Source organism: Manis pentadactyla, chromosome 13 (assembly GCF_030020395.1).
Source record: "Manis pentadactyla isolate mManPen7 chromosome 13, mManPen7.hap1, whole genome shotgun sequence".
NCBI lineage: Eukaryota > Metazoa > Chordata > Mammalia > Pholidota > Manidae > Manis > Manis pentadactyla.
In genome coordinates this window covers 4892741-4919895 of record NC_080031.1, presented here as the reverse complement: position 1 = coordinate 4919895, position 27155 = coordinate 4892741, and the positions used below count along the sequence as shown (strand labels likewise).

Genomic DNA, 27155 nt, shown 5'->3' with positions numbered 1-27155 from the left:
TCCTCGGTATGCAGTCTGGCCAAGAGCCGGTGAGGCTCACTACCCATCTCTCCTCTGCCTGTGGCCTCAACAGCACCAGGCACTTCATCCTTCCATCTTGGAAAGACAGAACAAAACGAATGCATTTCACAGGGATGGCCAGGGCCCAGGATACCAGCACCCAGGAAGCCCGTTCTGAAGACCCTTTGGCTAGGCTGAGAGGTCGCTGAGAGAGCAAGGAAGGAAGTATTCTAGATGAGTCTGCAGAGGCTGGCCAAGGCGAGATCATGCAGGGTCTTGTGGGCTGCAGCTCACTCAAATTCAGCTGGTTCTAAGTGGGCCACCAGGCAAGACACTGGGGTCTATAAAGGGACTAAGAGGCCAGGCTGACCTCAGGGAGCTCCATTCTATTCAGGCAGCACAGACTTGCAATTAGGCAGAGTAAAATTCAGACTATAGCAAGTATAATTATAGATGTAGAGATGCAGTTCTGTCCATGAGAGCCTGGACAGGATTGCTTTAACTTCAATAAGGTGATATTTGCATTTAGCTTTGCAGGGCAGATAGGATTTTCCTAAACACAGATGGAAGGGAGAGGATGTTTTCAGTAGAGAAACTCTATGAGCAAAGATCTGGGGGCAGGAAGGCAGGCAGTGGATTTAGATAATTGTGAGTGGCCCTCTTGGGCTGGGGGACAGCATTTGCAAGGACTGGGGTGATGGGTGATGGGATGGGGAAGGCAGGGTGGAGAGTGGGCCAGGAGATGAAGCAGGAAAGGTAGGCAGGTGTTGGGTTATGAAGACTGAATGTCATGTTAGGAAGTCAGACTCTACCTCGTAGAAAATAGGGAGCCATTGAAGGTTTGAACTGCATCTGCGTGGTGGAAAATCACTAGCAAGTAAGAGTCGGTAGCCTGGGGAGACTGAGGCAGAGTCTCCAGCAGGATGCTGGTCCCCCAGCAGCCTGACCTTGACCAGAGAAGTGCTGGGAGAGTGTGAGCAAGTCACATTTTCTGAGAGAGTAACTGGGCTGAGCAATGCCATTTGGATTCAAGGAAGCCTTAAGAGGGGATGCAGCTTTGTGGGGGTCCAATGATGGATTCTGCATGAGCGGTGCTGAGTCGTGGGGATTAGTCATGTGGGTGTCTGGGGTGAGGGCCAGGCTGGGGTCATCAGCCCTTCGTGGGTGTCAGACCGTGGCTGTGGGTTGGATTGCCCAGGAACTATGCAAAGTGACCGGGGGGCCCCACACAAGCTACTTGGGGGAGGAGCTGGAGGAGTTCCAGAAAGAAAGGTCAGGGAGGGGGAAGCGGTGAGGATCAAGGGGCCGTCTGGAAGGCAGCAGTGCTCTTTCAGCTAAGGAGATAGGGAAGAGTTCTGTCCTCGGGCTTGGGGGCTTTGCATCTGGCTTGGGGTGGGATGGGGTGGGGAGAACGACACTCAAACCCGTACAGAGCCAAGTGAGTGTGAAGGGATCCAAAGTAGCACCAGTGGGCAGGATCTGCTCGGGCCCTGCAGTTTGCACCCCAGGGTGAAACACATCCCAGAAGCCCCCGTGTCCACCCAGGAGGGGCAGAGGTCTACCTCCAAGACTCCTGGTCTCACCGCTTTCATTTCCCTGCAGGGCCTCAGCTTCCTGTGTGTGGCTGTGCCAGGTACAAAGGGTGCATCCAGATGGGGCTTTAGCCGCACACTTGTGGGTGACTCAGCTCAGCACAAGCCTTCAAGCACGGGGCAGTCCCTTCTGCTCCCAGTGGTCACACCGTCCTCCCAAGCCCTAGGTCTTTCCATGGGGCTAATTTGGGGGGTAGGATGGGGAGTATCTAGAAATGGTTTCTGTCCTTTCTTGCCCTCCTCCCACCATGGCTGGGCCCTGTGCCCCAGCTCTCTCTCTGCACCTTGAGAAGGAGAGGTCTCTTCCCTTGGGATCCAGGCCCATTTCTCACCTTCACATTGGTCCTGCTCTTCTCCATCTGGCCTCCCCCTACATCCTGAGCTAGACACTCCCCAATTCCTGATGCCTTTCAATGGCTTCCCATTGTCCTGAGGACTAAAGCTGGGCTCACCCAGGAGCTACCAGGCCTACCTGGTCTGGCACCTGCATCATCTTCCAGCCTGTCATCTCTGCTTGAGAGCCACAGGGGCTCCTTCCACACCACACTCCTTCTGCCTCAGGGCCTTTGCATGTGATGCTTCGGTTCCTGTGTGAAAATCGTTTCCCAGTCCTACCTGTCTCTCCAATACCTGGCTCCTTTCCCTCAGCTTCCTATACCTTCTGACCCTTCAGCTCACTTCTCAAATGCACATCCTCAGGGCTCTGAACCATGTTTTAATTACACATGTATTTGTGTGACTATTAGACACATACCCGTCTTGCCCGTTAGCTATAAAGGACCATCTCTTTCCTTTCACTGTTGTGTCCTGGAACTTGGCCCAGGGCTCAGTGCAGAGCAGCTTCTCACGTCCAGAAATGTGTTGAAAGAAAGGAGCAGCTGGTGACCTTAGTTTACCCATGCACATATTTCATAGGGGTAGATGGGAGGGAGACAATACTCTTCTGAGGACAAGCTGTGTGTGATGTCATAGCTGTCACCCCAAACTCTGGATGGATTCTGAAGAAGCTGCATTTGAGAGGCGAGCCTTGGCCCTGCCTCATATGACCGCAGCTCTTGTTATCCTTCTGTGGCCTTCTGCTGGTCAACAGTGTCAGGCAGGGGCACCTAGGATGTAATTTGGCCAAAGTTGAAGGCTTCTGGGAGGGATTCATCTACTTGCTCAAGGACACGGGCCTAGCAAGTGGTGTGGTTTCATCTCTGTCACAGAGCAAAAGAAGAACAAATGTGATCAATTTCTCATTTGTAGAGCAAAAGACAGGGACAGGAAAGTTACTCGGTCTGTGTAAAGTGACAGATTGTCAAGATTGGAGCCAGGCTTTGGTGAAAGAGATTTTGCTTCCAGAGACACAAAAGGGACTTGGGGACTGGGCCAGAGCAGTGTCCATTGGCCAACATCCTGTGCTCGGGGGGTCAGAGCTGTCCTCCTGAGAGTCGCCCTGAGAGGAACTGCCTCACTTTCCCTCAGTGGCCATTTACAGCTTCAAAATCTGTGCAAAGCCTTCTTGAATTCAGGTCCATTTCCTGTGTTGGGTTTTGAGACTTGGCCATTTCTTAAAATAATAAAATCATTTAGGGTCAGAGTTGGAAGGGGCCTCAGAATAATCTAGTGGGTCTCCTTTATTTCATTAATAAGGAAGCTGAGGCCCAGGGCTGGGGCGCTGGAGGCAGGGCTGGGCCTCTTCCTGGCAGTACCCAACCTCCCAGCGTTTAAGGATCTGTAAGGAAGCCCCCGCGGCCCTGCCCAGCCTCGGACAATTACAGCCTCTCTCAGGAACCACCCTTCATCCTGTCTGCCCCCATCTTGGCTCAGGCTGGGCAGCCTCAGGGGGGCAGCAGGCTTCCTGGCTTCCAGCTGAATGGCCAGCGCCTGCTGGCCTCCGTGCCTTCCTGCAGCCCCGCTCCTCATCATGACAGCCAGTTTACTGAGCGCTCACTCCCGGGAGGTCATTGTTCTCACAGCCATTTCCACGTGGGAGGAAACCGAGGCTCAAGAGCTCCCTTGAGTGATTTGCTCAAGGTCACGTCTCAGGTAGGATGGCAGAGCGAGGGCTTAAACCTCCAAATTCGGTTTGTCATCTTGAATTTGGACCCTGAGGAGTGGGCTGGGGAGAGGTCGTACTGTGACCTGGCAGGGCCGGATGAGGGGCCTGGCAAAGGGGGTTCTGGGCAGCAAATCTGGTCCGGGGAGGGCGCCACCCCGCGCCCCTCACCTGGCTCCAGCTGAAGACGATAACCAGGAGCGGGGCCAGCGGGCGCCCAAGGCAGCCATTCATGCTCCTGGTACTCATTCCCCTTAATTGCCGCGGCTCCCAATTAACGTGGGTTGCTGTGTCTGGTGCTGGGTTATTTTCTCTTATTTTCTCCTTCCCCTCAGTTTACTATTTCAGAGAGACACTAGCTCTGTCGTTGTGTTTGTCTCGCTCCCTTCCCACCCTCGCCCGGAAAACTAAAAAGCAACAGCTGGTGGCAAAGCCCGCGGGCGCCGGCCCGCCCCCTCGGCGGGCTCCTGTTGCTCCGCGCTGCGGGCGCCGCTGGCAACACGGCCCCCCTCCCGGGGCGCAGGGGAGGGCGGGGAGGGGGGCGCGCGCGGACGCCCCCAGGAGCCGGCGGCCCGAGACCCCGCGGCGGCCCCCCGCCCCGCCGAGGCCGAGCCCCGCCTCCGGCCCCCAGCGCCCGGCGCGCCTCGCCGGCCCGGCCCAGCCTCCGCGGGAGGGAGGCGGGGGAGCGGCGCGGCCTCGCCCACCGCCCTGCCCCCAGCCCCGCCACTCCCGGGCTGCTCCGGCCGCGGCGCGTCCTCCCGCGGCTGTCTCGGAGGGCCTCGCGCCGTGCAGGTGAGCGTTGGCGGGGGTGGCCCGGTCGGGCGGGGACCGAGGCCGGGGTGGGGACCGGGCGCCGGCGCCGGGGCGCTGCCGGGCTTGTTTGCTCCCGTGGGTGTGAGCGGCCCTCCCGGCCGCCCGCCGGGGCAGCGCAGACGCGGTCGGGCGGTGAAGGACCGCGGGCGTCGGAAGAGGAGAGGCGCCTCCCAGCCGAGGCAGGCCCGGGCGGCGGGGCGGCGGGCGCTTGCTGCTGCCTGGGGCTTGGGGCTAAGGCTTTTGGAGAAGGCGAAGGGCCGCCCCCACCCTGTGTGCAGGGGTTTTTGCCTTTGTTGCTTAGAAGCAGTGGCCACTGGAGTGGAGCGCGGGGATATGAAGGTGGGGAGGTGACTGGGTGTGAGCGTGGACACTCACAGGCAATGCAAAATGGAACTTGCTGGTTTGGTGCCTGGGGGGCCCTGGGGATGCTGGGGCAGGCAGATGCGGGCAGTTAAAGAAGGGCTGGGGTTCTTGGGCGTGGGACGCGGGAGAATGTCTGCATCAGTTTTTTTCTGCATCTTGTTTATCCCGTCCCGTTTCCTTCCAGGGGACCCTGGTTCCCCATCCCCTGCTTTCCTCCTGCCCAGCCCCCTTCCCCCAGCAGGGCCGCCCCTAGCAGAGCCTCCCCATTGTGCTGGGCTTCTGCGGACACCTGGGAGAGCAGCCTGGGGCTGTGGCGCGTGCTTCAGGCTCTCACAAGTGGTGGCTGGTGGAGAAAGCACCCGGGGTGGGAGCAGGGCGCATCTTGGCTGGAGGAATGGACCTGGCCAGGCCCCTGCTGCCAGCCTCAGGGTGAGGGTGGAGGGCGCTGTGGCTGCTGAGGCTTCTCCCTAGAATGTGGCCCCTGGCTCCGCCTCCTTTGTTCCCGGGGCGTCCTGCTCTGGCCGGTCCCGGATCAGTGGGTTTGAAGATGAATGGGCGGGCAGCCCATGCCTACTCTGAAAGGACCCCCACCCGGGGCCCAGGATCCTCACAGTGTGGATGTGTGTATCTGTTTTTTGCAACTTAGCCTTTTGCACGTGACCTGCCTGGTAGTTGCCATGGAAACTCCTCTTCAGTTGGCAGCCTCCCTCCTTTTCCTGCCCATTCCTCACCTCCATATCTCTGCCCTGCCCCCCAACATGGTTGCCTAGCTATTGGTCATCCCTGGCTTCTCTGGGTAGGAGACCCTGGATAGCTAGGTCCCACCCCAACCTGAGGTGGCCCCTTACCCACTCCAGTCCCCACTCCCGACACACACTATGCATCAGAAATGCACCCCAAACACTTTAAACACGTACACATACCACACTGCAGACACACACTACACGTCCCACTCTCCACACACGCCCTAAGCACAGTTCACACACACATCACACCATGCACACCACACTACCCACCACAGTATACACACACCCTACCATCACACTCACACGCGCCAATGCTCACGCCTACCAACACCTCTCCCAGCATATACACACAGCACTCCTAAATAGGTCTCATACTGGAAGAGGGCAGTTTCCTGTGGGGAGGAGCGTGCAGGGGAAGGCTCAGGAGGGCCAGAGGAAGCATCTCCCCAGGAGCCCTGCCCAGGAAGGTAGAGAAATCCACTCCAGGTGCCCTCAAACAGTAGCCCCTCTCCTGGTGCAAGACCTGAGAGGCTGGGCATGGATTGTTGGAATCTCTCCCAGCTGTGCCCCTGAGAAAGCCTGGGGCTCCTGACTCCCCTGTGTCTCGCCTCTGCCCCTGCGTCTGCCTGCCTACCAGGGGATCAGGCAGTTAAGGAAACAGCAAAAGGCTTGGAGCCGCCACAAAGGAGGCAGGAAAGGTGTGATGGTGCCAAGAGGCCAAAGCAGCAGAGGAGGACAAGGGCCAAGGGGGGCGGGTGGGTGGGTGGCAGCGGAAAACGGGCAGCAAAAGAGCTCCGGGCCACCCTCTGTCCTCCAGGCACATGTTCCTGCTTCCTCTCTGGCTCTGTAGGAGTGGAAGCGGGTTTGCAAAGGCTCCGGGATTGCCAGGGCTTTGCCAGTCCCTGGGGCTTCTCTGGAGGTCGGGTACACCTGTGGGAAGAATCTCCTTTCTGGCCTCTGGGTGATGTTTGCACTGACTGAGGATCCATTCCACTCACCCGTTCAGTGAATTAAGTACCTACTGAGTGTTTACTGCTGGGGACATGAGGGTGAGGAGGAAGAAACAGCCCTTGGCCTCGGAATCCTAGATTTCTCAGAGCCAAACGGGGCTTTGAGGGAACATCCAGTCAGGACGTCATGTGGATGGGGAAACTGAGGCTCAGACCCGGCAGTGGCTGAGACCTTTGGACTCTTAAGCTGAGATCTGTGACCCCACACCTCATGTTCCACATCTCCTGCCTTCTTTTATAGTGCCAGCAATCCCCTGGGGACAGGGATGTGGCTTCCACAGTGTGGGTTCCCCAGTGGGCTGGGAGGCCGCTCCATTATACTTTCTTGGTGTGGCAAGGGGAGGGGGGAGAAGGAGCAGTTAGTTCCTTAGCCCCTGGAAATTCCCCACAGCGTGAGCCAGCCCACCCAGGGCCCCCATAAATCAGTACATACATCCCCTGGCCCTGGAGCCCTCTTGGGCCTCGTTGGCTGCCGTCCGGATAGTAGACTGTGCCAGGCAGCCCCAGAGGAAGCCAAGCAGTCCTGACAGGCGTAGCCCCTGGAGGCCAAATGCCTGTAGCACAAAGGCTGTGAGCCTGGAGGCGCAGACCCAGGTTCTGGTCCTGGCTCTGCCCAAGGGCAAGTGCATTCATTCCACAGATTTCTTTTTGGAAGCAAACTCGGCTTCTGGTGAAAGTCAGACGTGGTTTAGACAGATTTCAAGCAACTGAAAGTCTCCGAGGTTTTAGACTTCTATTTCCACGGTCGTCGGTTGTGGGTTTAGATTCCAAAATTTCTAACATATTTCTTCCTCTAAATTTTTGGAGAGTATACAGTCTCGAAAGAGATCCCTTTTCCTTCCAGGTGTCAAATTGTAGTCATCATTTCATAATTAGAGGGTTGCAGCTGAGCTGAGCAGGAAAGGGGCCTGGTTACTCAGACAAAGCTTAACCTTTCACCCAGTGGGACAGCAGGTGCCCCAGAAGCAGACCGGGTTTTCTTGTCTCAGCCTGCGGGAGCGGGACCTCCAGGGCTGCTAGTCTACCCGGTCTGTTCTGCCAGGATGAAAATGGGCTGGGTGGAGTGGTGAAAGAGGTGTCCTGTGGTGAGGACAAGCTCCAGGGCCATCATGCGGTGGGCCTACGAAGCCCCCCTCAACCCCCCAGGGGGAAGGAACCTTTGGCAGCAGGAGAGTGTGACGGGAGGTGCTGGTCAGGGTTCTCTGTCCCTGATGAGGAGTGCGAGACTAAAGCTTAGAAGCAGTTTGGCAGCATCTTCCCTGCTGTGGAATGTGAGGGAGGAGGGGAGACCCTGACCTGGGGAAGGGTGAGGTTAGCTTGGGGCCCACAGAGGAGCACATTTGTTACAAGGATGTACAGGGGAGCACGAGGGGGCTGGGGCCCTGCGGACCAGGCTGGAGCCATGGGAACAGGGCTGCTCTGGCTCGGAGCGCCTGATTTGGTTCCAAGATGGCCCGGGATGAGGGAGGGTCTGTTGGGAATGCAGGCAGTCCCCACCCAGGTGAAGGGCAAATCCAGGCGTTGGAAGAGACCACAGGCCAAGGTCTTACATTCATTCACACATCCTTTTAACAAATGTCAACGGAGTCCCTCCAGCCTGCCAGGCCCAGAGCTGCAAAGTGATTTCTCATGCACTGCGGCCGCCCTCCTGCTCAGGTAGATTGGTGACTTTGCCCTGTCCCTTCCTCTCTCCCCCTGCTTCCCTCCCCTGGCCTTCCCCCATGAGGGTTCTGCAGCCTTCTTCAACAGGAAGCCCCCCCACACGCTGCCATGCGCGTGCACCTGGGCACACACTTTCCCTTTCTCACACATACATAATCTTCCATGCCTAACACACAGGCACATGCTCGCAGGTCCCCACACACCCTCTCACCTCCCCAGGCAGTGGCTGTCTGTCACCCAGCCCAGTGGGATGGCCTCCACTTCGCTCTCTCGGCCCCCAACCACTTGGCCACTGATCACGTGGACCAGGTCCGGTTACAGCGAACCTTCCGTGGCTCTCACTGCCTGTGAACAGGGACAGGTGGCTGACGCTGGCCCTGCAGGCTCTTTGAGATCCAGCTGCAGCCACGCTCCAGATGCGCATCCCAAGCCCTGTAGTTCCCGGCCTTCTGCCTCTGCTCACTCAGGCCCTACGCGGAGTGAGCTCTCCTCCAGCCCTCTGGGTAGCTGGTGTTGGCCTTTGCAGATCCACAGACTTGGGTTCGAGTCTAAACTCTGACACTTCTAATTTTCATAACTTTTCTAAGTCTCAGTTTCCTTGTCCGTCAAATAAGCATGATGATTGAGGGAGTAAGCTGGCACACAGTAGGCACTGGGAGATAGTAGCTGCTCCAACAACAACAACAGCAACATATTATTATTATTATTATTATGGCATTATTATTGTTGTTACATCAGCCTTCAAGGCTCCTCTCAAGTGCTCATTCTCCCAAGTAGGTTTTCCTACCTCCCAGTAAACAGGCATGCATGCCTCCTCCCGTGCCTTAAATGCTCTTTGAGGCCCCGGCCCACGGTGCCTGCTCTTCAGCTACTCACAGGTAAGTCTTTTCCCCTCCACTCCCACTTACCTCTTCGAAGGCGAGGTCTGCTGTCCCCCAGACGGTGCCTGGCAGAGTCAGACACACGGAGAAAGTCCAATGAGCATGTGTGGACCAAACGCATCGGGGGTACGTCCTCCCCCGCTGGGAGGTGTCCGAAGCCCTCTTGTCCCTCACAGCTGTCTCCCTGGCTGTCATACCCAGACGCACACTGCACGTCCCTAAAGTGGACCTTCCTGGATGCCCATACCCCTTCTCAGTCTGCCCAGGTCCTTTAACTTAGTCCAGACACTAAGAACCCAACCCCATCTGAGGTCCAGGGGATGCTTCGGGGCTGAAGTCAATAGACAGAAGCTGATTCATCATAGCATTTTAGTGATTGGGGTTTGACAGAGGCTTGGACAGGCGAAATGAGGCAGCACTGAGAAAGCTGTCAAATTCCTTACTAATTCCACATGGATCCCCAGGTTCTGAGCTCGGATTGTATTATGACCAAAAGGGATAATGATGCTGAAGCATTCATTCATTTAGTCATCAACAGTTATTGAACAGCTACTATGCTATGTGCTGGAGATCCAGGGATGCCTAGAATACTACGAATTATAGTTCACGGAAAGAGGTGTGGGTCCTGGCTCTGTGGGAATTAGGGGAAGGAGGGCATGTGGCAGGGGGGAGGGGACAGTGTGTTTCCTGAAGCAGAGACAAACAAGGTGGGGTTCGCCATACATGCACAGGCCCCACCTCACCATCCAGAGGTAGGGCAGATTTCCAGGTGTGCAGGCCCACGGTTCAGAGCTCATCCCTATTCCACTCCCACCCTCAAGAAAGATCATTTGAATATATGCAAAGTGCTCTGCAGGTTCAAGCCTGCTGGCCAGAGCCTTGCTTTCAAGGAAGTGGGCTGTGGAGCAAAGACAGGGGGAGGGGCCGGCCCAGCTGCCTCGAACTGTGGTTTGGCTACGGGCAGGGTGGCATGGGCCTGGCCCCTGGGCCTCTGGCCCTGGCAGCTGGTCTGAGTTTCTGTTCCTGCCGCTGGGACAGCTTGTCTGGCCTCTTTTGAATGGGTCTTTGTCAGCAGGCATGAGGAGGAGCAACCCCATCGCTGGCCTAACTCGCTCACGTCCACCCTGCCTGCTGGGGCCCTGGCCTGGGGCTTCTGTGCAACACTGCCCGCCACCCAGGCTCCCTGGAGCCGCACTGAGGTCCCTTCAGGGGCAGAGGCCCAGGTGCTGCTCCTGACTCACTCTGGGTAACCCCTGTCATCTGTCTGGGCTGGAGTGGGCCACACAGTTCTGCCAGGGCCCCGCCTCCCGGGGCTGTAGGAGGGGCCTGCGAGGAAATGGCTGGGGTGCTGCTGTGACCGCAGATGGAAGCAAGGCATTGCATCCCCAGTGGTGGGCCAGCTTGGGGTCTTTCCACGGAAACATCTGGAAACCAGGCCCGTGTCTGTGATCTGTGAGTTCTGTGTCTCCCTATTTCTTTTCATGGTCAGACCTTTTCTTCCTCTGACCAGGTTTTCGTCCCCAGAAGGAACTCCATGTTAGAGATGAAGGTGCTTCTGGGTTAAAGTAAGTCCTGTGCTATATAATAAAGGAGTTTTGTCCCTCCCACTCCCCCTGTGGAACCAGGCTGGGTTGGGTCTGGGCTCTAGAGAAACAGCTTGTGTCCTGGGGACCTGCGGGGCAGGCCTCTAGCCTCCCGACTCCGGGGGTGCCCTCCTCCCCGAGTGAAGGATGGAGGGGCAGACCAGAGGGAGGGCTTCTCAGGGAGGCCCAGCCAGGCCTGAGGGCCGGTGATGAGAGGGACCCAGTGGGAAGGGGCTCCCCTGGGAGGTGTCACCAGTGACGATCTGGGCCAGAGGTGCCCTGCCCTGCCTGTAGGCCATCAGCACCTTGGGGCAGCACAGGGAATTCAGTGAAGTGTCCTCAGCCGCTGGGAATCCGCAGGCCTGCTAGAATGTCACCGCCCTCTGCTCCCCCCTCAGTCCCAGGCTTTGAGGCCTCTCTGCTCATTCGCCCGTCTCTGGAACTTTCTAAGGGGGCCAATCATTTCAAGTTAGGCTATCAAACAGGATAACCGATGTTTAATGTTTATTCGATGGGCATTTAAAATGCAAACCGAGGGAGCAGTTTGCATTTTCGTCTGGAGGCCGCAGGTCCATCAGTGTCCTCTGGTTGGACCCAAAGCACTTGTTTTAAAAGGCAGCTTTGAAAGCCATTGTGGCTTTAGCTCTGTGGTTCTGCACCCTAGAAGCCCTGCCCCTGTTACGGAAGCATCAGACACCAGGAGCTGGGCACAGGGCTCCTCCTGGCTTGCTAGGAAGGCTCAGCGGCTGTGGGAGTGACGGGATGTTTTGTTTTTAGCTGAATTTAAATTTTTTACTATTTTTAATAGACTTTATCTTTTTTAGAGCAATTGGGCAGATAGTACTGAGTTCCAGCATAATGACCCCTACATAGAGTTCCCCCTATTATCTTAACTTAGTGTGTTAATTTGTTACAATCGATGAGCCAAGATTCACACATCACTCCCAACTAAAGTTCCTTTATTCAGATAGCCTTGGCTTTGACCTGAAGCCCCTTTTAGTCCCAGGATCCCTCCAGGACACCACAGTACATTTTGTTGTCCCGTCTCCATAGGCTTCTCGTGGCCGTGACACTTTCTTATTAGGCTCCTCTCGCTTTCGATGACCTGACAGTTGTTAGGAGGACTGGGCAGGGGCATAGTGGCTGCTTCTCAGTTGGGACTTGCCTGGGGTTTTTCTCATGATTAGACTGGGCTCTTGTTTTGGGGAGGAGATCACAGAGGTAGAGTGCTACTTCCTTCACACCACATCCAGGGCATGTACTGTCAGCATGATTCATCACTGTTGAGGTTGACAGGACTGGCTTTTCGGTTCCTTTTGGTGCCTCACCTCCAGCACAATTCCAGGGCCTGGTGACTGAAGCCATGCTTTCTCCACACCTCAAAAACAAACATGTCAATCTGTCAACCAGCACTCACTGACAGCACCCCAACCCGTGTAAGTTCTGGGGTAGCACAGACATTTTCAGCAAGGAGAGCCTTATTAGAGAGCATAAGGCAGAATGTGCTCCGTGCCAGATCGGGGCTAATGACAGGCAACAGGCGCTCTCTGAGTCTGGGAAAGAAGTGTACACTTCAGTCCAGGGCTGGAGTAGTAGGTGGACAAGGGCAGCATGTCTCAACCTTGGCTGTACATCAGAGTCAGTGGGAAGAGTCCAGAAATTACTGATCCCAGAGTTTAGAATTTAATGGGGCTTAGTTGATTCCCAGGCATGATTATTATTGTTGTTGTTATTGTTACTAGAAAGCTCTCCCTGTGGATCCTCACATGGGGCAGGGTTGAGGACTGGAATAAACAGGAAAGGGAAGGGCATTCCAAGTGGAGGGAACAATACAGAGGCCTGGAGATCCACGCACACAGGGCAGGAATCAGGGGTAGACCATCTTAGCTGGAAGTAATGGGAGAAGGTCCTGGAAGGAAGAAAAGGGATAGACCTAGAGGTGTTTCTGTGCCAGAATAAAAAGTTTCTATTTAAAACAAACAAATGGGACACTGAAGCACCATGAATGCATTTGAGTGTGGGAGGGAAGTGACCAGAATACACGTTGGGTGGATTAATCATGCGGTGATCAATGTCCAGGACAGACTGGAGGGAGGAGCTTGAAGATGGGTGCAGCTGCTACAGCGCTGGGCACGCCACCGTAACGCCCCAGGGGGTGGTAGTGTGGGTTTGAACTGGAGCGGGCACCGGAAGGGAAAGGCCGTGCAGAGGAGTAAGCAGGGCTAGGCCTTTGTCTGCTGGAGACTGGGAGGGAGGGGGCAACCCTGCGAACGCAGACCGTGAGCTCTGCAGAGGGACTGTGGCACCACCCTCAGTGGTGACCGTGTTCCTAGACAGCCGTAGGCCATCCGTAAGTGGCAAGGAGAGTGGGGTCATTCTTTCCAAAGTTATGTCTTATTCCAAAATTACTCTCCTTTTCTCCACCTAAATCAGGCAGAGCTCAGCGGTTTGGAAAGTAATCTGATTAAATAACTCAGGCTATGATGTAAATGTTTGAATCGGAAGTATTTACCTTTGAAAAGAAGCATTTGGTGATATTAAAACATCTCTCCTGGGGAGAGTGTTGTGGGAATGGATCTATTTTTGAGTAGGGGTGGCTTTATTAAAGTTCTGTGCTAATCTAATTCTGAGCCATACCAGAAATAAGGGGAATTGGCAGTGTGGCAGCCCACTCTGAAAGGCTGCCACTTCCTGGGCTATTCGTTCTCTTGGCGTCCCCTGTGAGCCAAGCTGCAAAGGACGGGGTTGCCTACAACTGGTCTGAGGTGCTGTCTGGCTGCCAGGACAGATGCACGGATGTTCTGCTGGGCGGACAGCAGCGGGGTGCGTGGCGGCTGCTTGAGGTGGGTGGAGGCTGAGGAAGGAGACGAGACTGCCTGTACCTTCAGCCCCACTGGGAGGGATGGGGCAGGACTGTGGCCAGCTGGGGTCCAGCGCAGGCTGACAGACATGCCAGGCCTCCTCCCTCCTCCTCAGGGGCCCCAGAGTCCCAGTCATACCCTGACATCAGTCATAGTGGGCAGAGCAGAGCTGGGCAAGAAACCGTGAAAGGAAACAGATGATGTAATGCGTGTGGAAGTTAAATAGAGGCTCTTTGTCTTTATCTGGGCTATTCTCACCCTGGTTTTTCTCTGGCCTGCACCAGGGTACTCCCACCAGATGAGCCCTGCTTGGTCTTGAGTTAGGGGCAGCGTTTTGATTCCCCACACACTGCCATGTCTGCCAGGGAGGCAGCAAGAAAGAGGGGAGAGAGCATCGCATTTGGCATCCGTGGGATTAGAAGCCGATGCCAGCTATGCGCCTCCTTGCTGTGGGACCTCAGGCAGCTAACGGAGCCCCGAGCCTCACCTTTTCTAGCCTGTATGATGGCACTGATTTCTGATCACAGGTCATTCTCATGGTCCTTTGAGCTACTGCTTGTGAAGCTGTCTGCTAAGTACAGTGTCTAATAAATGCTTGGTGTTATCGCCACCACCACCGTTGTCACCCCCTTCAGCCACCATGTGGGGGGTACAGGACATGCAAAATGCAGTTGCTCCCCCTTTCTCTTAGGACAGCCACAGGTACACTCAAGGGTCCGGAGCTGGAGGACAAGAGTCAGTGTCCTGATGTATTTTGCCCCAACTTCCTCAAAACCAGAGACAGGAGGACAAGGGCCACCTTGGGCACAGCCCTCTGGTTTGCAGACATCTTCTCAGCCCGTGTATGAAGCTCAGCGCCCGGCCCTCCAGAGACCCACTGAAGGGGCCCCTTGTCGGAGATGCTGGCTTCTCCTGGAAGGACCTTGGTGGAGGAAGAAGACTGGCAAGCTGGCCAAGGGGAGGGGTACCTGAGGCCCACTAGGGGTAGCCCTTGGGCTCCTGGAGCCTGGGCAGTGGAGGATGACCTGTGTCTTCCCATGGACAGCTGCCCTGCCGCCAGGGGGGCGCTTGAGTCATCCCCCGGAAGCGCAGCTTCCTGCTGTCAGTCCTCCCCCACTCCACCCTGGGGCACTTCCCTTTCTCTGCTCTTCGGCACGCCCGTGCTGTGAGGGCATCAGGGTGCTGTGAGGGCATCAGGGTGCTGTGCAGGAGCTGAGGCCGCTGACCTGTGAGCCCAGCCAGGGCCTCCCACGGAGGCTTGTTTCATGTTTCTCCACAGCAGGTGTTCTTTTCTCTCAGCGGTCTCCCCTGGTCACTTCTTTGCCACCTGTGGGCCCCCCTCTCCACTTCTCTCCTCATTTCCAGCCAGGAGCTCCAGCCCCCGCCAGCCTCTGTTCTGCCCCCGGCCTCTCCCTCCTGCCTCTGCTGGGTCTTGCGCTTCTCTTTGGGTACCTCCCCTATTCAGTTTCTCTTCCTCTGGGATTTCTCGCCCTTTCTGCCGCCTCACGTCCTCTCTTATCTCGCTTCTGTGTCTCTGGGTGCGCATCCCCTCAGTTTGGCCGGGAGGAAGTGTCCCCAGTCTCCAGCTGCCCTGGTCAGCCCCGCTTTCCCACGCTGCTGTCCGCCACCCTGCCTGAAGCAGGCTGTTCCTCTTGAGGCGGGAGAGGCTGGGGACGCGGGAGTCTTTGAGTCGCGGTGCCCCCCTGTTCTTCGAGTTCAGGGAGCCCGCGGAGTCGGGGGGACACTGGAGCCCCCCAGGGGCTGGAGGGCAGCTGAAGGAGGCAGGAAGGGGAGTGGGAGGGTGGTGGGTAGGGCCTTTCCCTGGCTCCTGTCTCACTTTCTGTTCCTCATTTCCCAGCAGAGGTAGAACATGAAGGAGGAAGCTGAGGAGAGAGCTGGGGAGTGACGATAGTAACAGTGTCCGTAGTTGAGGCTTAAAGAACAGTTACCATTTGCCATGCGAAGCACTCACCCCAACATGTCTCTTTCCATTGTAAATGACAGAAACCAAATTCCGTCCCATTTAAGCAAGGCAGGGATCGTCGCCGCAGAGCCAGCCTGCAGGCCGGGCCCCGAGTCATGGCCTCTTCACCTGTCGGCTGCTGGCTGGCCTCCCCACAGGCCCCCCTACCCCCACATTTCACAGCCTGCCTTTGCCCCTTCCTCCCTTGGTTCCACGAGGTGACAGCTCTGGGGGACAGTGAAGTCCAAGCCTGTTCCTTTTAGCTGCGGTTGGCGGCCCCCAGGAGACGGGCAGAGGTTGGCGGGGGGGGGGGGGGCAAACAGAGCTGCCCATGCGCTGCAGCCGTCTCCTCTCATCCTCACAGCCCGTGAGCTGCGTGGCATCGCCCCCAACCTGCAGTTTCAGAAGCAAAGGCCCTGAGAGGCCGAGTCACCCGTTCAAGGCCACGGAGTCACTGCAGGGCAGAGAGGCTGGGCCGGGGAGCGGTTCCCCTCAGGGACCCTGGAGCCGGACTGAGTTTAGTCCCAGGCTCTGCTGCTTTCCAGCCCTGGGACCCGAGGCGAGTCACTTACCCTTCCTGGCTTCAGTTCTCTGTCTAATGGGAACGATCGTAATCTCGGGCACTACCTTGAACTACTGTAACGATTGAATGAGTTAGTGTGTAAACCACTTAGAACGGCACTTGGCTTGACACAAATGCAGCCTAATCAGCAGCACAATTCTGTAATTCGTTTAAAAATATCACCCTCCCAAGTCAGCCGCTCTCTCCAACAAGAGAATAAAAGTTCTCCCCCGGGGCTGAGCTGGCAGGCGTTGCCTATGCTGCTGTCTCTTTCTCTTGCGAATGCTGGAGATGTTGGCTAGCTTTGGGGGTCAGTGTGCCCACAGAGGCGGGAACCCCCTTGGCTGTGGACCTCTGTGCTGAGCTCCACTCCCTCGGCAGCCTCAGCTCAGGGCACTTGGAGAGGAGCAGGAAATAGTGGCAGCTGCCTGGGGAGGTGGGCCCTCCGGGGCCCCAGGGTGCAGGCGGCCGTCATGGCCCTAGGCCACTGAGATTGTGTGACCCTCCCCTGGGGTGTGCGGTGGGGCTGGGCTTGGGGGCTCACAGGGGAAGCTTAGCCTTCCTCCCCCAGCAGGGAGGCGGGGTGGGCTGGGATGAAGTCTACAATCAGCTCTCACTCACCGGGGGACCTCTCTTTCTCTGCCTCGGTTTCTCTGCAGCTGCGGGGCGCACCAGCCCTGGATGTCCCCCCTCTGGAGGTTGGGTTCTGTAGCCTTGGCCCCAGAAGCCCATGCCACGTGGTGGGGCAGCATCGCAGAGGCCGCGAGAGTCAGGGAGGCTGAGCCCCTGTCCTGTAGCTCTCCTCAGGGAAAGGGAGTTTTGAGCAGCTTCCCAGGAGGGGCCGGAGATGCAGAAGATTCCACCCTGTAACTTACAAGAACAGATGATGACATGTGGTCATGGTTCTGGCCCCTGAGGGTCGGAGTGTTTAGGGTACACGGTTGGGGGCTTTGAGGTCGCAGTGTCGTGCTCACCTGTGTCCAGGCTGCTGGTCACATGGGACATGAGTTGATGGGCAGACACACCCCATCCTAAAAGCAGCTCTGATACAGAGAAGGATCTAAAAGGACCAGCCAGGAAGGACCCCAGAAAAGCCCCTCTGGGGCTCTTTGAGACACGGAGCTGCCATGTAGATGGTGACTGTACTTTTGTTCTTTCCTTCTTTTACTCTGGTACGTAAAACCCCAAGAGAATTTCAAGCCAAAAGCATTTAGCGTGGGAAGCAGAAAGGTGATGAGCAGTTCAGACAGGAAGCGGGCAGCTCTATGTGAGTGGAGGCAGTGGTCTGTTTGAGTGCCAGGATGCCTGGTTGCCCCAGCATGGATGGGCAAGCAGGGAGACATTGGAGGTGGGTGGGGGGAAGGCTAGGAAAGATCGAGGAGAACATTCCAGCCTCCCAGCCTCCCAGCCTAGATTCTCATGAAAGTATAACACATGCCAAGCTCAAGCCCTGGGTTTGGGCCCTGGCCGCCGGTTTGTGCTGACCACGTGCCCAGGGCCTATTCACTGGCATGTGTCATCGAGGCCTGATGGTCATCATTGTATGTGCATCGAATCTGAGATTCTGCAGGCCTTAAGCCTACTCGTGCTAGTCCCCAGACTCCAAAACATCCTGACACAAATAGATCAGACTACCCTCCCCCTATTTTCCACTCAAACAGTAAGACTTACTAATGTTTTAGGAATATAAAGACTCCACCTCTGCCAGGAAATCAGAGCAGTTTGTCTGTGATAATTTTTAGTCCTGGGCCGTCTCTGTTTTCGGTCCTTAGCCCACCCTTAGACTGTTCAGACCTATGCTACGGTAATAGCCACCCACCAGGCTCGCCATGCTGTGCAGCCAGGGCAATTGGAAAGGATTCTCCAGTCATCTCTGTGCTCCCTTGTTGAGTGAGTGAGCAGCTGGACCCCAAGCCTCTGACATGATTCCATCACTCGCCTTCCAGAAGCCAGTGCTGCCCCTGGCTTTGCCCCGGTCAAAGGTGGTCTTCCAGTGGAGAGCCGAGGAGCCTGCCAGGTGCTTCCCTGCTGCCCCCCTCATTGCCTGTTCACCCTCGTTGCTGTCCGTCCCTGTCTTCTTCTTCCCTGGCTCTGGCCTGGCCACCCGAGCCTACTCAAGCATTGCCTAGCCTGCCCTGCTGCCCTCATGGCACTCATGTGCTCCAGCCCCGGCCTGCCCACCTCCCAACCCCAGCACATCAGAGCAGCAGACAGGAGTAGGGGACATGGGCTCCAAGCCTAGCTCTGCCCCTGACTAGCTGGATGAATGGGCTGTCACTTCTCTGCTGGCCTCAGTCTCCTCGCATAAGATATAAGAGCTTTCATCTCAGCCATTCTCACTCACTCTGGCATTCTGTGATTCTAACTGTATCTGGTAAGCCTCACACCATGGTTACATCCTGTTCATGCACAGTGGCGTCTTCTCTTTAACAGGCTTCTTTGTTGTAAAGATCTGGATACATCACAGGCTAAGTCCTGTCTCCTGGCAGGCAGTCACAGTCCGGGGGACCCTAGATTTGATGGGCTGAACCTGGAAGGAATAAAAGTAGGTGGGGAGATGCAAGGGAAGGGAAGCGAGGCTTTGGGGGGGCAAGGGAGGGGGATGAGGGTGAGATAATGAAGTTCCACTTAATTTGGAGCCTGTGCATTTGAAAGAGAGGTTTGTTTCTGAGTTATTTTCACAATAGAACTGGTATTCTGATCTACCTCACTGCCGCAGGGAATCAAAAATAATATAGCATGTTGCTGTATCATCAGCTAGCGGCTTCTTTTTCTGAGCAGCTTTCACCCAGCAATTATGTGAAATTATGTGACTCAGTATGGAGCGATAATCGCGGAGAAACTCTTCTGATTGCTTTCCCCTGCACGTGCAGAGAGCAACTGCAAAAGGCAGGAAGATCAGGGAGCAAAATTCACGTGGAAGGACTGCTGCCGTCCGAAATGTCAGCTGTTTACTAATGTAAAGAGAAGAAAAACAAGCGCAACCAAATTCTTTCTTATAAGATGCTGGAGAAGCAGCAGAATGTACCTGGTGTCATTTTCTAGATGGGGAGAATGGTTGAAATGATCTAGAGTTCAAGAGGTGGGGAGCAGGAGAGTGAGGAGGTTCAGGGGTCCCCCATTAATAGCGGTGGCTTCTCCGGAGTCCTGTTCCAGGGGCCAGGGCTCAGCACCCTGGGCTGGCGGCCAAGGCCCTGCCTGCACAAGGAGGCTAATGTAATGTCCCTGAACCCCTCTCCCAGCTCTACCCAGCTCTGCCTTGTATTTCCCTCTCCCAAAGATCCCTCCTTTGGGGAGGTATTCCATCCACTCCTTAGACCCTGTGGCCCGGAATGGCCCCCACCCTTTGCCAGCCCCAGGCAGCCCAGCCTCTTTCTGGGGGAAAGGAATGTGTGGTAACTGGGAGGGTGTGGGACACAGAGTGGGGGTTGTGTGGGAGGAAGGGGAGGCCAAGATAGAGTTTCTTGGTGCAGCTAACTTGAGACAAGGGCATTCTGTGTCCCCTCAGAGGCTCTGTATGGCTATTTGGCCGCTTGACTCAGGGACACCGCCAGTGGTACCAATGACACTTTAAAACTGGGTGCAGGGGCCGGGAGGCACCCTGAAGAGGCCTGTGCTGAGGGGTGGCCAGTGTCCCCAGCCTGGGCAGCAGCTTAAAGGAGCAGAGTCGGTCACGTTCCAAATCTATAACAGTATTTCCCTCAGCACATGGAAACCTGATCAGAAATGTTTTCTTCAGAATAAGGACAGGTCTTTACTCTTCAGCTGAGCACTCAAGGTCCTCCACAACCCGACTCCAGCTGTCTGTGCGGGGCTCTCACCCCGCGCCCGCTCGTGCTTCACTCAGCAGGACTGATCGCTGTGTTAGGTGTCTTCCTCCAGCAGGGGCGGATACATGCAGGCTGCTGTCCCAGCCCTGTCCTGTGTGGTGCAGACGTCACTGATGGAGGGAGGCCTTTCTCCCACCGGACCTCCTTCAGACTCCTGAGGAAGCCACTTCAGGCAGTGCTGTTGAGTGAAGTGCCTTAAGGTTCAACTTGAGCTGAACTTGACCTAGAACTGATTGCCGTTTGTTATCCCTGCTTCCTCTTTTCCCGTCTCCCTGCCTGTGCTCAGGCTCTCGCCTCTGCCAGAATGCCTGCCCTTCCGTTTTCTCTCTTCTTAACCTTTGTCCCCCCGAATCCCATCCTACTTCCAAGGCTCAGCTGAAACATCACCTCCCCCGTGGAAACACGCCGGGCGCCCCGGGGTAGGCCCTGCTTCCTCTTCCTTGGCCCTGATGGGCTCTCTTGTGTGTAGACCCTCCGTTAGGAAGCTCTCTTGGTGTTTGCTGATCAGCAGAGCCCTTTGTGTCCAAACCCTGAGCATCTTGGAAGCTGAGGCTGTGTCTTGTCCACCTGTTGATCCCTTGCGGAACCCAGAATGGTGAGGCCCTTACTCAGTGTGTGTTTGGAGGACTGACTTGAACCTGAGCATCTGGAGGTGATCTGGAGGGTGTCGAGGGGAAGGCGCAGCAGCGACAGTGGCCTGGCGCCTTTGTCATGGGCCTTCAGTCCTCCCAGGAGGGGCCCTGCTTGCCTAGTAACCCCTCTCCTGCTGGAAGCGAGTCCCAGCCACTCCCCCTGTTGGAGAGAAGGGATTACACAAAGGCTTGAATTCTAGATGGTTAGAGTTCAGTAACCCAAGGGGCTCACCTTGGGGTCTGCTCACCAAAAAGGTGAAATGAAAAGTCAGATAAACAAAAACTGAGTTTGTAACTAACAGATCTGCTTTAGAGAAAATTCTGGAAGTATTCTTCAGAAAGAAAATGGCTTGATGGATGACTAAGAGTCAAAAAGAATCGTAAACAAATCAGTAAATACGATGTATTAATTATCTTTTGCTGCATAACAAATTACCCCCAAACTTAGTAGCTTAAAACAACAGACGTTTTGCATTTCACAGTGGCCAGGGTCGGGAAGGAGGGATCGCTCAGCTGGGCGGTTCTGCCTGGAGTCTTTAATGAGGTTGCAGTCAAACTGTCAGCCAGGGTGGCAATCACATGGAGGCTGGAGGGTCTGCCTCCGAGGTCACGCATGTGGTTCATGGCAGGCCTTACTTCCTAGCAGGCTTTGGAACCGGGGCCCTCAGTTCTGTGCCACCCAGGCCCCTGCACAGGGAGGCCTGACTTTCCCTAAGACATGGCAGGTGACTTTCCTCAGAGTAAGCAATCCAAGAGAGAGAGACAGAGACAGAAAGACGGAGGGAGGGAGGGAGGGAGGGAACAAGAAAAGAAAGCCGTGGTGCCTCGTATAATCTAGAATCTGGAAGTGACACACAAGTGCAGCCATAATTTACTGATCCCAGAGACTAACCGTGGTACAGTGTAGAAAGGGGACTGTACAAGGATGTAAATACCGGAAGGTATTTACCTGAAAGCTGGCTATTACACATGTGTACATCTACACAAACATTGTTTTCATTAAATATAAACACTAAAATCTATTTCATAGGATTATAAAAAGAAATGAAATTTTGTACTGTGATAGCTTATATATCAGGAAGGGGGTGATTTGTATTTCTGTATTTTCCAAGAAGGGTATTTATTATAGCTAATAACTATAATACTTTTCAACTTTAGACTTTTTTTAGTCTTTGTTAAATGGAGTACTGTCTTAGTCTGTTTGGGTTGCTTTAACAGAATACCACAGCCTGGGCAGCTTATAAACAACAGAAATTTATTTCTCACAGTTCCGGAGGCTGGGAAGTCCAAGGTCAAGGTGCCGGAGGATTCAGTGTCTTGTGATGTCAGGCCTCCTGGTTCATAGATGTCCTCCTCGCTGTGTCCTACATGGCGGAAGGGGTGACAGAGTTCTCTGGGGTTTCTTCTCTAAGGGCACTAATCTCATTATGAGGGGTCCACCCTCATGACATATCACCTCCAAAAGGCCCACCTCCAGACACCAACTCACTGAGGATTAGGTTCAACGTAGGAATTTGGGGGATGCAAACATTCAGTCTATAGCAAATATATGTGGTAAAATTCCAGAGGCACCCACTGAAAGACTAGAAATAGCTTGTGTAACTTCTCAACCAGTAGAGGGTGAAGGTGAATAAGAAAAAAATAATTGGAAAAAGAAAAAGTCAAAAGAGAAATACAAGAAAAGCAGAGGAAAAACCGATGGTAGAAATCAGACCAAAAAAATCAATACTCACAACAAAGTTAAATGGAATAAAACTTGACAGTTAATAGAGATTACCAGGTGGAATTTTTTAAAAATCTAGTTCTTTGCTGTTCATAAGATGTACATGCACCACATAAAGACACATAGAGGGAGAAAGTAAAATAGAACTTAGGACAAACAGGATTACTGTATAATTCTAAAATATCCAACTCAGGACAATATAGCAATGTTATACTTTGTTAGAACATAAGAAACACAGGGATAAATTTATAAACCTTCCTCATAGTTGTAGATTTTAAAGCACCTCTCTCAATTTTTGATAGATCAGTCCAAAACATGAGAAAGTACATAGAAATTTAAATAACACAGTTGATAATCTTAATTTAACAGGCATATAGAACTTTCTTTCCAACAGTGAAGGAATTCACAATCTTCTAATAAATAGAATACAATTTTTTAAATAACCATGTACTATATCCTAAAGTGAGTCTCAATAAATTTCAAGGCCTCTGGATCCTGCAGCCCACATTCTCTGACCATAGTGCACACAAGTTTGACGTCCATAACAAAAAATAAAAAATCACATTTCTTAATAATGCACAGTTCAAATAAAAAAGTATAACGCAAGTTTAAAGTACTAAGAACTAAACGATAATCAAGAAAACACATTCAAAGCCCGTAAGTTGGAGGGAGTGACAGTAGCTATTAGAGGGTTATAGTCTTAAATGCTTATCCAGACATACCTCTTTTTATTGCACTTCACTTTATTGCGCTTTGCAAAGTATTTTTTTTCCCCAAACTGAAGGTGTATGGCACCTTCTGTTGAGCAAGTCTGTTGGTGCCATTCTTCCAATGGACTTGCTCACTTCATGTCTGTAGGTGACATTTTGGTAGTTCTCTCAACATTTCAGGCTCTTTCATTATTATTGTACTTGTTACGGTGGTCTGCACTCAGCGATCTCTGATGTTACTATTGGAGCATGACGGTGTGACCGAATTGCTGCATCTCATGGTAAAATTTTAATGGACAAGGAGTTGCTTCTTAGGGGTAAGCAAAGAAGTAGTGTCTTGAGATGGAATCTACTCATGGTGAGGATGCTGTGAAGATTGTTGGAACAGCAACCAGGGATTTAGAATAGTACATACATTTAGTTGATACGCAGCCACAGGGTTTGAGAAGATGGACTCCAATTTTGAAAGGTCTACTGTGGATAAAATGCTATCATGCAACATCTCATGCTGCAGAGAAATCATATGTGAAAGGAAGAGCAATGTTACAAACTTCATTGTTGTCTTATTTTAAGAAACTACCATAGGCACCCCAACCTTGAATAGCAACCACCCCCTGATAGCCAGCAGCCATCAACATGGAGGTGAGACCCTCCACCAGCAAAAAAAATTTAGCTTGCTGGAAACTCAGATGGTAGCATTTAGCAATAAACTACTTTTAAATTAAGGTTTGTAGATTTTTTGGACATAATCCTACTGGGCTACAGTGTAGTATAAACATAACTTTTATATACACTGTGAAACCAAAATTGCATATGACTCATTTTATTGGGATATTTGATTTATTGCACTGGCCTAGAACTGAACCCATAATATCTCCAAGTATGCCTGTATTAGAAAACAAGAAAGGCTGAATGTTAATGAATTAGGTATCCAACATAAGAAGATAAATACAAAGAAAGAACAGTAGAATAAACCCAGAGAACATACAAGAGCAGAATTAAGAATAATTTAAAACACATAATAAAGAGGAGCAACAAAACCAAGAGTTGGTTCTTTGGAAAAACTAATAAAAATAGTTAAACCTATGGGGAGACTGATCAAGAAAAAAGGGATTTGTCACAAATAAACTATATTAGGAATGTAAAAAAGGACATACTTACAGCTCCAACAGAAAGTAATGATTTCTAAAGATAATTAGAAATACTATAAACAACTCTATGGTGATAAAATTGAAAGCAGAAAAGGGCAAATTACTGTAAAAATTGTAACTCACCAAATATATTCAGGAAGAAATAGAAACCTGAAGAGTGTCATAGCCATTAATTAATTGAATAGGCAATTTAAAATCCTTCCACAAAGATAATACTAAGGTGAGTTTACAGTTTAGTTCCACCAAATGTTCGAAGAGTGGATTATCCCAATCTTCTACAAAACGGTTCCAGGGAATATCAAGAGACAAAACACTTGTTCTGTGAGGCCAGTGCTACCATGATACCAAACCAGGCAAGGTTAGTACAGTAAAAACGGAAGCCCAATCTCACTCATGCACATAAATGCAAAAATCCTAAACAAAATGTCAGCAAGCAAAGCCATCAGTTTATTAAAAAGATAATACCTTAGTTTTATCCCAGAAATGCAAAGATGATTTAACATTAGATTAATCTATATGTATAATTTATTTCATTGATAGATTAAAGGTTAACAACCATACATAGATATAGAACACTCATTGATAATATAAAACAGAAACATCTGGGAAAACCAGATTACAGGGGAACTTCTAAAACATCAGAAAAAATCTATTTAAAATCAGTAATTTCCTTCTTGTTTTATAGCCGAATAATATTCCATTGTGTATCTACTGCATTCCCTGTACCCATTCTCACCAGGTACACAAAAGATAATTATGTGGTGATACAAGTATTAACTAACCTTATTATGGTAATTCACAATGTACACAGGTACTGAATCATCGTGTTGTCACTTTAAACAATGTTATATGTCATATAACAGTAAAGCTGGGAAAAATTAAAAATAAACACTTAAATAAAAAGAAAGTAATAAGGTTGTATGTATGTGAGCCTGTGTGTGAGTGTGTGTCCATGGTCACTGCTTCTATTCTAGATTTTGTTGTAGGTCCGAGCAGTACAGTAAGATAAGAAATAAACAGGGTAAGAAATGGAGAGGAAGAAACAGTATTGTATCATTTGCAGGTGATATATCTATGCAGAAAATCCAAAGGAATCTATAGGTAAATTATTAGAAATAAGAGAAGATTTACATTAAAATATTGGATTTAAGATCAATATATACAAATCAGTTGTCTTTCTTTATACCAGCAAAAATCAGAAAACACAAGAGACAGCATTTAAAATAGCAATATCATAAAGTACCTATTAATAAATCTAACAAGATGTGCAAGACCTGTATAAAAGCATTTGTATAACTTTATTAAAAGACACTGAAAAAGACCTACGAAACTAATGAAAAGATTTATTAATAGATAGGTGACTCGAGATCCCCAAAACGTCAGTTTTCCCCAAGTCCTGTATAGATCCACTGCAGTTCCCATGAAATCCCAACTCTTTTAGATGAATTTGACAGACTGATTCTAAGATTTACATGTAAGAGCAAAAAACCAAGAATAGTGAAAATATTCCTGGAGGAAGAGGCAAAAGAAGAGAACAAAGGAGAAAAAGAGGAGGGAACCCTCTCTTTCCATGGGCAAAGGCTACTGTACAGCCATAGAAGTTGAGACCCTGATTTGATGCAGACAAATTGACGAATAGACCCAGAGAAAAGCCCAGAAACACCCACACCTAAGTAGAAACCAGATCTGTGATGAAAGTGACATTACACATCAGGAGGAAAGGAGTGGGGCAGGGGCTTGTTGACAAATGGGGCCCCGGCAGCTGATGGCCAGCATGGAAAGAAGTGAATGTTCCATCTCTACCTCATGCCTTAGAGAAACATCAGTTCTGGATGGAATACAGATTTCACTGTGAAGACAAGGTTTTAAAACACTTAGAAGAAAAATCTGACTCAGGGTGACGGAGGATCTTAAACAAGACACAGAAATCACTGCATTCAGTTAAATTAGAATTAAGGAATTCTGTTCGGCGAAAGATAATTTTTAAAAAGTGAAAAGACAAGCCAGTAATTGAATAGAGATGTTTGCAATACCAAATGACAAAGATTTAGTATCCAGAATAAATGAATAATAATAAAAATGTCAACCCATTTGAAAAATGAGTAAAAGATACGAAAAGACACATCGCTGATGAAGAAACAGGGATGGCAAATGATCAGAAAGAAGCCCAACTCCATTACTAATACTCAAATTAAGATGATATTTTACACCTCTGGATTGGTGGAAATTAAGCAGCTTGGCAGTATCAAGTACTGACAAGGATGTGGAATAATAGGAACTAGTCATAATAGGCAGCTGGTGGAATGTTAAAGTGAGGATGTCCCCTTGGAAAACAATTTGGAAGTATTTTGTAAAGTTGACAGTTTGCATATTGTACAACCTAATGACTTCCCTCCTAGGCCTATCTCTAGTACATAATTTTCAAGCTGCAGTTTGGCCCATTAATGGGCCTTGCCATTTTTTTAAAAAACAGAAAGTAGAATGGAAAATATCAGGGGACATCATTCATTTTAAAGTTAAGTATTGTTTTATGTTTCTGGTATACATGAATATATATATATATTTGTACTGGGTTCTAATGTAAAAAGCCTCTCATAGCAGTGGTGGTCAAAAGATTTGAGAAACAGTAAGAATGTTTGGGACTCTTGCATGTGTGTGCTCTGGGCAACAAGCACAAAAATGTTCCCAACTTCATTATTTATAGCACAATACTGGGGAAAAAGATATCCACTGGCAGGGGAATGGACCAATACATGGTAATGCACCTGCATAATGGAATATTGCACAACATTGAAAATGAATGAACTGTGGGTACGTATGGATGACTCTTAGGAACATGTTGAACAAAAACCAGTCTGCAAAGACTGTAAACATGATATCATAATTATAAAGCTCAAAAAAGTTCCACTAAACAATTTACTTAAATATATGTGTGTGATAAATACATTTTTAAAAAGAAGAGCAGGGTGAATATCCATACAATGGAATATTATCCAGCCTTAGAAAGAAATGACATACTGACACATAATACA

The 27155-nt window shown here is 51.6% G+C and overlaps 1 protein-coding gene across 7 annotated transcripts in view; it reads left to right on the top strand.

Annotated features, from left to right (window-relative positions):
* The first annotated feature begins 3472 nt into the window (after nt 1-3472).
* The window catches only part of FXYD6 (FXYD domain containing ion transport regulator 6), a 30631-nt gene continuing 6948 nt past the window's right edge, over nt 3473-27155 (top strand). For 4 of the 7 annotated variants that reach the window (XM_036919878.2, XM_036919879.2, XM_036919880.2 and 1 more), the window contains exon 1: nt 4295-4425. The gene's annotated coding sequence lies outside the window, so the exon portion shown is untranslated. Of the gene's footprint in view, nt 3624-4266; nt 4426-27155 lie in introns of those variants that run through there. The other 3 variants (XM_057490658.1, XM_057490657.1, XM_036919875.2) reach the window with 2 other exon arrangements.